Raw genomic sequence first — 9,413 nt, 5'->3', positions numbered from 1 at the left:
TCAGAATTTTATTTGAATAAATATAATTTTATAAATTTTTATATAAAAATAAATAATAAAATACTTTTTAAAATAATGATATTAATAATAAAATAAGAATATAAATATTTTATAAATATTTCATACTATAATAAGAAAAAAATTATTATTTGATTAATATGGTATTAAAATTTATTAATTTTTTCAATAGAAAATTTATTAATTAATTTTTTATTTTAAAAATATATTAAAATATTTTTTAGATTTTAAAAATATATTAATTATTATTTTTATTAATTTAATTGTTAAATATTAAAAAATGAAAATGTTATTATTTAGTTTCTATTATATAGAAAAATCATTAATTAGTTTATTAATTTTAAAAATAAAAATTAAAAAATTATTAATTAATTTTTTTATTAATTTTAATTATTAATTATTGTAAGTTTAAAATATTTTTAATATGAATAAAAATTAATAAATATTTTTATAAAATTATAAAATCAACTAATAAATTTTTTTTATATTATAAATATTAAATAACAAAATACTTAATTGTTAAAACTTTATAGGTATATTATTTAAAATGTTCTATTTCATATGTGTATTAATTTTGCCTTTTAGTTTATAATTTTTTTAGAGATAAATAATAATTTATAGTATTAAAAAATATTTAATACAACATGTGCTTTACTTTATAATAAGAATATTTTGATTTTTCTTTTAAATTATTAGTTTTTAAAATAAAAAATAATATTAACTAAAACATTATAATTCTCATTGTTTCTATTCCCATTCAATATTAACTTTTTTTTCACTACTAAAAGATAATATTTTTTTATCTATTTCTCATGTTTTATCTATAAATGTGATTTCCTTTTTCTTATAAGACTTACAAAGAAAAAATATAAAAATTACACTCAAAAATCTCAAAATATATAGCGTAATGAAATAAATATGTTATATTTATTATTACAAAAAAATTATAAAATAAAGATAAAGAATAAGAATACGTGTATTATTTATTTAAAAAAAAAAAAAAAGAATGCGTGTATTATAATAGGGTCCCATGCAATGGATCGAGTTATGGAGGTCCTATGCAATGGATCGAGTTATGGATCTTTGGGATGGAGGTATGGAATCAATGGAGGAAGGTGGACTAAGAGTTTTTTTTCTTTCTATGTTGAAAGAAAGATAAGCTCGTTCGAGAGAACTTAAGAATCTCATGAGTTGAGTATCCATATACTTTTTTGGAAAATTTTGTTCATGTCTCCTTTATTGATTTGCTAAACTTAAATACACAAGGGAGAATAACCATCTTCAATAAAAGGGGAAAACATGGAGGATCACCATCCTACAATCGACGAATTTAAATAATCGAAAGACATCATTAATACCACTATTTACATCATGACTAACAATTAAAAATCATGGAAAACATGGCAGTAACATTATTGTTTCGGCACTAAGTTTGTACTAGTAACATCTCAACTGTCGTTGATCTTACTGACCCAGCTGTCTTGCTTTCCTTTTTTCTTCCCATGAGTGAACCGTTTGTATATAATCAAGGGCCTGCTAACTTTACTTCTCCCTGCTCCACGTGCTTGTCCTCAAGCACAAGATTAAAGAATTATTGTTGTAACTAAGAGGCATTTTCCTAAAGCATCGGCTGGTGAAGAGTGTTGACGATGAACAAGGACTTCTAAATGACCTGCTTTCACGCAACTGCCTAGAATGGCTAATGGTTGCCTTGGAAGTAGCATCGGAACATCATGTGGCAGTGATACAGGATTAGTAGATTGGCCTTCAAAGGATTAGCCTTGAAATCCGCAAGTCGTGCCTCACAGGCCTCTATAATCTTGGCCTTCAGCTTAGGGGAGTCCTTGTAGCGTTGGAGACGATCTTTACAAGCCTGCTCGATTTCAGTCTTCAGCTCCGAAGAGCCCTTATATTCCAGTAAGCACTTCTAGCAGGGCTGATCGATCTCTGCTTTCATCTCAGCGGACTCTTTGTACTCCCGCAGGCGCTCCTCACACATTAATCGGACCCTGTCCTCAGCAAGTTTGGCGTCCTCAAGCAGGCGGAACATCTTCTTTCCAAGGCTTTAACTTCTTGGCAGAGCTGTTGTTATTGAAGCTTTGACTCCTCTGCTGCCAAGGTCAGGTCTTTCAGACTCTCAGTGCGCTTGCCAAGCTCCTGCTCGAGGACAATAATCTAAGGCAGGGCCTCGTCCCTTTGGGCCATGACCGTTTCACAACGGATTTGGATGTTATCATGGTCCACCTTGGCTGTCTCATATTGACGCCAGGCCTCCTTGCGCTGGGCCAGGGCCTCATCTCTCTCGCGATGGGAATTCTCCAAGGAGGACAGCTGCTCCAAAACTTCATCACGACGAGTCTCTGCGGTAGCTGCCCTCTCATTAGCCCTCTTGACAGCCTCCCGAGTCCAGGCTAGCTCCTCTTGGAGGAATTTCAGGTGCTCCTAAGCTGCAGCGAGATGACCCCGGGCGTCACTCGTCGCTGTAAGGTTCTCCTCATGATGGGCCTCCTTAATCTGACGGTCTACCGAGCTCCGAAGAGACTGGTCCTCCTTAATATGACGGTTTACCGAGCTCCAAAGAGACTGGTCGCGGGCATCAATCTCCATAAAGAGACCCATCACCTAACAAAGAAGGAAAAACTGTTAAAATAGAAAACAATAGGAACAAGGTACAATCCCAAAACTGAAGAAAATAACTCACCATGAGGAGCATCTCCCTGACTGTGTCCCCAAGCTCCCCTCGAGTACAGGAATGGAACGCCATCTATTCTCAGGTATAGCTGGCTAAAAGGCCAGTAAGAGCAAGCAGGCGCGGGTCCGAAGCCTCAGTGATCCTGCCGAACATCCTCTCCTGCAATAACTCTGCAACAATGCTCGCAGGAGATTGGTGGGTAATGTCTTCTGCGTTCAGAACCTCATTGTCGGGGGCAGAAAACAACGGCTCCACAGAAGTTTTCACTTTCTCAAAGGGAGGCAGAGCTGGACCCGGTTGCTTGGAAGCACAGACCCTTTTTGGAGCTGGAGCCGCCGTAGGAGCTTCTGAGGGGGGAGCTCGCTTGCCAGTGGCCCCCTTTTACAATGATATCACTACCGTCCGAGGTCTTCTTCTGGCGAGGAGCAGCGACAACAGACTTGGACTTAGCCCCCTCCTTAGAGGTGCCCTTGCCAACAGGCGCGATCTCAGCTCCAATTTCTGAGGCGTCTCCGCTTACTAGGGCAACCTCACATCCACCCTCAGGAATCCCCCCTTCGATTGGAGCGACCTCAATTCTCTCTTCGGGAGCGCCCCTGGGAGTAGGAGCAGCCTTAATTCTCACAAGCGGCACGACCTCAGTTGACTACTCAATCACCATGAGCCCCTGGGAAGTTAGGATGGGGGCCTGTTCGGACCTAGAGACCTTGGGAGATTGGGGAGAGGAGCGGGACCTGCTGCGGCAGGAATCCCTGGAGGCCCTAGAATCCTTGGAGCTCGGTTTAGGAGCATGAGAGGAAATTGGGGCAGGAGGAATGGTACGATCCAACGACCTGGAAGAAATGATCTGGGCGACCTCCCGAGTTGCATCAGCCACCAATTGCCCGGCCCAAAAGGCATCTAGAGCAGCCCTCATGCTCTCCTGAGACATAGCAAAGTTCTTTGGGGGCTTGATCTTATCCATGGGAACCTCGAAAGCTACAAACAACAAAAATAGTAAGAAAGGCATTCAACAAAAATTGAAAAAGAAAACCAAAAACAAGATGGCTAAACAGAGTAAAATACCCGCATCTTTACAGTATTGAAGACTAGACACAAACATGCATTTCTCGACATCATACTTCTGCTCAACGGAAGTCAGCCGGAGAAAGCCGATCTATTTAGAGAGGCTCAGCTGGGGGAGATCATTGCAGCCCAGAGGAACATCCCTCCAAGGGAGGTCCACCTGCCAAGACACTTCAGGGCCCCCTTTCAACTCCACCACAGCAAACCCCTCTTCCCAGCCCTTGATTGAGTCTTTATGATCCGAGAAAATGGACAGCCCTCCTCGGGGGGCAAAATAGTAAAAACTTTGAACCACCCGAACCAGCTAGAAAAAGGTAACAAACAAACGAGCTGTGGGCGTGATACCCCAGCTCAGACTAATGGACTCAAAGGAACACAAAAAAAGAACCGAATTAGGAGCCAGCATCCGAGGGGTTATTCCGAAATACTAGAAGACCTCAACAAAGAAGGGTGAGAAGGGGAAAGTTAAGCCATACTCGCGCTGTTTGACAAAGAAAACTAAACTACAGTCTTTTTAAGGGTCGATTAGACCAGAGGGAGGAGGATCGAGAAGAACAATCCTCTCATTACGAAAGGGAGTCCAAATGCGAAAGAGAGGTGTATCCAGGTATTCTTGAGAAAAGAAAATTTTCAAGGTGGAGGGAGTAATATTATATTCTAGATTCATGACATCAGGAAGCTTTGAGTTATCCATGGCAGTAGGAAAAATGTACCTTAGAAGCGATTGGGGCAGAAGAACAAGACGAGCGGAGAACGCAGAAAGCAGAAGGAAAGTAAGGGTTCTGTGAAGATTGGGAGAATTTGAATTTTGAAAACAGTAAATTGAAGAAGAGATGTTTTGATGGGAACTATTCTCGAGTCATGCAGTCATAATGGATTCTCGATATTTACCCCCTCATCACTCATGCAATAACTGCTGAGGAGGTAAAGGGACAATTAATAACTATTGGGCTTCATCTCCCCCCTAGGGCAAAGATCTGGTCCGTGAAAATAGAATAGGCCTAGGGTCCGGCGTACCCCTTGGCTAGCCTACTCTACAGCTCGGGTTTGGGCTCAGGAGCGTGTAGCAAACTGGGCCGCCCGTAAGCCTAAGCCTAGTAAGGAGAAGAACCAACCCAATGATGGGACCTGAAAAAGAACGGCAGGTCCAGTCTTTTCGCAGCCTATTCGCATGCCCACTAGATAAAATTAAATGTCCGCCTGATATAGGTGAGGGAACTAACAATACAGTATGTACGGACTTGCCTGACAAAGACATGGGTCACTGTAGAGAAAAAATCGGGAGGCGTCTCTCGTAAGGAAGAATAGGAATAAAAGGAGGAAGGATACCCTCCTGGGGACAATCTTTACACACACGTACTAAAAATCCTATTCTCTGAATCTCAAAACATCATATGCCATCTAAAAATTATCACTATTTGCTAATAACGCGAAACCACGGGTACTATTTTAATACAAAACTCTAGACCTTGAAATAAAAAATGGATAAACCTATATGGTACTTATTTATATTTTTCCCTAAAATATATTAGCAAAATTTATTGAATTTTTAAATTAAATTATTTACATAATTTCATAATTTATGTCCAATCCAAAAAAAATTAAAACACATTTTATAATTTTTTTACTTTTATATTAATAATACTTATGATATATATTAACAATATGTTCCTCAAAATTTTCTACTTTTCTATGACAATTACGATTTATTTTTATTATTATTTCTAGTTACTATATCAATTATGAATTATTGACAATAAATTGCTAAATTATGGGTGATTTAATTTTTTAAAATTAATTTAAATGTTTAACTTTAATTTACTTAACTTATTTTTTTAAAAAAGTTACTTAACTTATTAAACATATTTATATTATCTTCTAACGTACAATCTAATTATATATATAGAATATTTTATGAAAAATCAAAACTCAACAATTTATATAAATATATCATATAAAATTTATATTATATTACTAATAAATATTATATTAAAATTTATAAAATAAACACATATTATATACTAATTTTATATCAATAACAACTATTTATGTATTTTAATTTAAGTTAATAAATAAAAGTGAAGTTGAAGTTAGGGGAGAGCATAAATCGGTCTGAACCGAAAAACTAAATTGAACCGATCAATTTCGGTTTAATGGTTCGGTTAATCGGAAGATTTGGTTCGGTTCGATTAGTATTTTTTAATTTATTCGATTTTCGGTTTGGTTCAGTTTAGACGTGTTAAATAACCGAAAAATCGATTTTATACATAGAAATACTGATTTTATATATATTTTTAAATTTTATATGGATTTTTATAGATTTTTTAAGTATTATTATTATGTATTCAAATAATATTTATTGATAAATTTATGTGAAATATTTATTAAATTATTCTACTGAAATTAAAAGCAGAAAATTAAAAAAAATTACAGATTTTGGTTTGAATCGAACCGAACCAAACCGAACTGATTTTTATCAGTTCGATTTGGTTCAATTATATTTTTATAATCAATTTTTTCGGTTTTTAATATTTTTATACTTTGATTTTCGATTTTTTCGGTTCGGTTCGGTTTGAAACCAAACCGACCAATTGCACAGCCCTAGTTGAAGTTAACTAATTTAGAGGAAATTGCGTTAGAGGTAGAGATGAGAAATATTGTGTTTGTGTGGGAGGGTGCCGGGTTGGTTTATATAGAAACCACATATAAAATCGTATCACAATGATATAGTAGCATTTAATAACGGTTTTTGCGACACAATTTTAATTATTTTTTTTAGTTTATTACGGCGTTACGATTGAAAATAATTTTTTTTACCACACTTTTAAGGTGCAATCAAACTTGTAGGAAATATCAACGTATGCCTCCTGCAATATTCCGTGATGATACAACTCATTAAAGTTGTTCCATTGTGGTAGAGGAGAGATTTTTCCATCTCTTATCAAGTTCAATGAACTTGATAAGGTTAATTAAGCATTTTTCTTTTAATTCTAAGTCAATAATGTTTATGGGATGCGGTAAGTCTAATCATGTTTATGAAACGTATTAAATCTTACCATGTCCTATAGGGATAGTTGCATGGTAAATCAGAGTCATCGGTTTTTGATTCAAATCGAAAAAATTAATCGAATTGAATTAATTTAAAAATTTAGATTGATTTATTATTAATTTCGGTTCGGTTCAGTTCAGTTTTTAATTTTAGAAATTTCGATTATTTCAGTTCGGTTCGATTTTGATAAAAAAAATAAAAAAAATCGAACCGAACTGATAGTGATAATAATATGTATTTTTCAATAATATAAAGAAATTAAACCATATTAAAATTAAAATATTTTAATTAAATTTTAAAATACTAAAAATAAAGTGTAAAAAAATAAAAAATTTATTAAAAATTGAAATCGATCAAATCAAATCGAATCGAACCGAATTAGATCGATTCAGTTCGATTCAGTTTCTGATCAAAATCAATTCGGTTCGGTTTTCATAAATGCTAAAATTTTAATTTTCAATTTATTCGGTTCGGTTTGATTTTGAACCGAACTAATCGAATGCTCACTTCTACCCTAGTCCGAAAAAGAAAATTTTGAAACCAGTGGTTAAGATTTTTATTTTTTTACTTTTCTAGGTAAAAAATCGAAATCTATGAAACTATAATGGATAAATTATGATAGCAGTGTATTAACTTAAATATATGTATTAATATAATATAGAAAAATTTAGTATGTGATATATGAAAATTCATTAGTTAATCTTTTAATTTTGAAAAATATATTAAACATTTCTAAAGTTTTAAAAACTGTACTAATTAATCACTCCATCAATTTTAGGTGATAAATATTGAAAAATAATTTTAAAATACTCTTAGTATAGAAAGACTAATTAGTAAATATTTTTACAAAATTAGAATACCAATTAAAAATTTTTTCTATAATATAGAGATTAAATAGTAAAACTTAACGGCTAAAATTAATTAAAAAAAGACTAATTGGTAAATCTTTTACCGCCTCAGAAATATTCTAATATCTTTTAAAATTGATAGTCCAACTAATAAATTTTACTATATTTCATATAGTAAATAACCAACATATACATTTTAAATTGTTATATAAAATCTTTTTGATTTTAATTTAAATAACATAAAAATTCTATAATCTATAATCACTGTTTTTCCAATTATAACATAAATATCACATATTAAATGTCTGATTTGATTAAGTGAGTGAAAGTATATTACTATCATTGAAATACAAGTCCAATTCCCATAATTCTAATCCCTAATTTTTTTTTTTTTGAAATAGGAATTAAAGACTGGGAGAGTAGAACCTGAAATCTCTCAGATTTACTCACATGCACTTACCACGAGACTATACCTGTGAATTCCCTAATTTCTATTTAAAATAATAAAAAAAATAAATTATCTTAAATACCATAAAATCTAAATATATATATATTTTTTCTCTCTTTTTCTACCCATCTCAACATAAAATTTTCTTCCCAAAATCTCCAACCATTTTATTCTTTTTCTTATTTTTCTCATACATTTCAACCAAGTTCTTTTTTCTTAAATTTCAAAACATTCCTTTTTACGTATTCCAATCCTAGTATTTTTTCACTCTTCCCTCCCCTATCTTCCCCTTTTTTTTTTTTTTTTTTTTTTTTTTTTTTTATCTTAAACGTTTATTTATAATAATGTGAAAACTTAAATTAAAAATGATATTGATTTATCATAAATTTAGTTATGATTTCACCTTTTTTTTTTTTTTCTTCTTCTGATTCTTTAACTTTCATAAAATTGGCTCATTTTCTGTTATATTTTTTTTTTTATTGTGTTCATAAAAAAAATAGATTGACAACTAAAATAGAGAGAAAGGTTTGTGGTGAGGTAAAGGGAGATTGAGGGTGAGGGTATTTAGGCTCTTTTATTATTATTATTTATTTAATTTGAAGCTATATTAGTAACGAACTTGTAAATTGATGACTACAAGTCACGTACATTTTTATATTATCTAAACTAAAGTTTTTGAGATTTTATGTTACAATTTAAATTTATATAATATATTATAACAGATTTGAAGTTCATGTATCATAAGTATAAATCATCTAAAACTATAATTATAGTTAATAATATTATAAAAATGAGTGTATATTTCAAAAGATTTTTAGTTACATGTAAATACTATATTTTATTTTTTAAATATTTTTAAAATTTATACTCATAAGCTTAACCTGGTGGTAAGTGCATCTGAGTAAATCTGAAAGGTTTCAGGTTCTACTCCCTAATTCCCGATCCCCATTTCAAAAAAAATATTTTTAAAATTTAAATATAATTTTATGACTATCGAAGATTTTTATTATTATTATTATTATTATTATTATTATTATTATTATTATTATTATTATTCGGAATAGAGTAGTACTGCAATTGGCTAATCTTACAAAACAGAGAAAGTGAGGTGGTGGGTGCCCACGACAGTCATTTCGATGTTCAAACTAGTAAACTAAAAAATAGAGTGAACGAAGAATTTGAGTGTATTTGTATAAGAGAATTGTATATTTTTGCCTCCGTGATTGTTCTTTCTTTATATTGTAAGAAAATAGGGATAAATATAGCCTTTCCTAATAATCCAACAATAATGTG

The sequence above is a fragment of the Manihot esculenta genome, chromosome 4, assembly GCF_001659605.2.
Source record: "Manihot esculenta cultivar AM560-2 chromosome 4, M.esculenta_v8, whole genome shotgun sequence".
Classification (NCBI taxonomy): domain Eukaryota; kingdom Viridiplantae; phylum Streptophyta; class Magnoliopsida; order Malpighiales; family Euphorbiaceae; genus Manihot; species Manihot esculenta.
The sequence above is the reverse complement of the archived record's forward strand: the minus strand, read 5'-3'. Positions refer to the sequence as shown.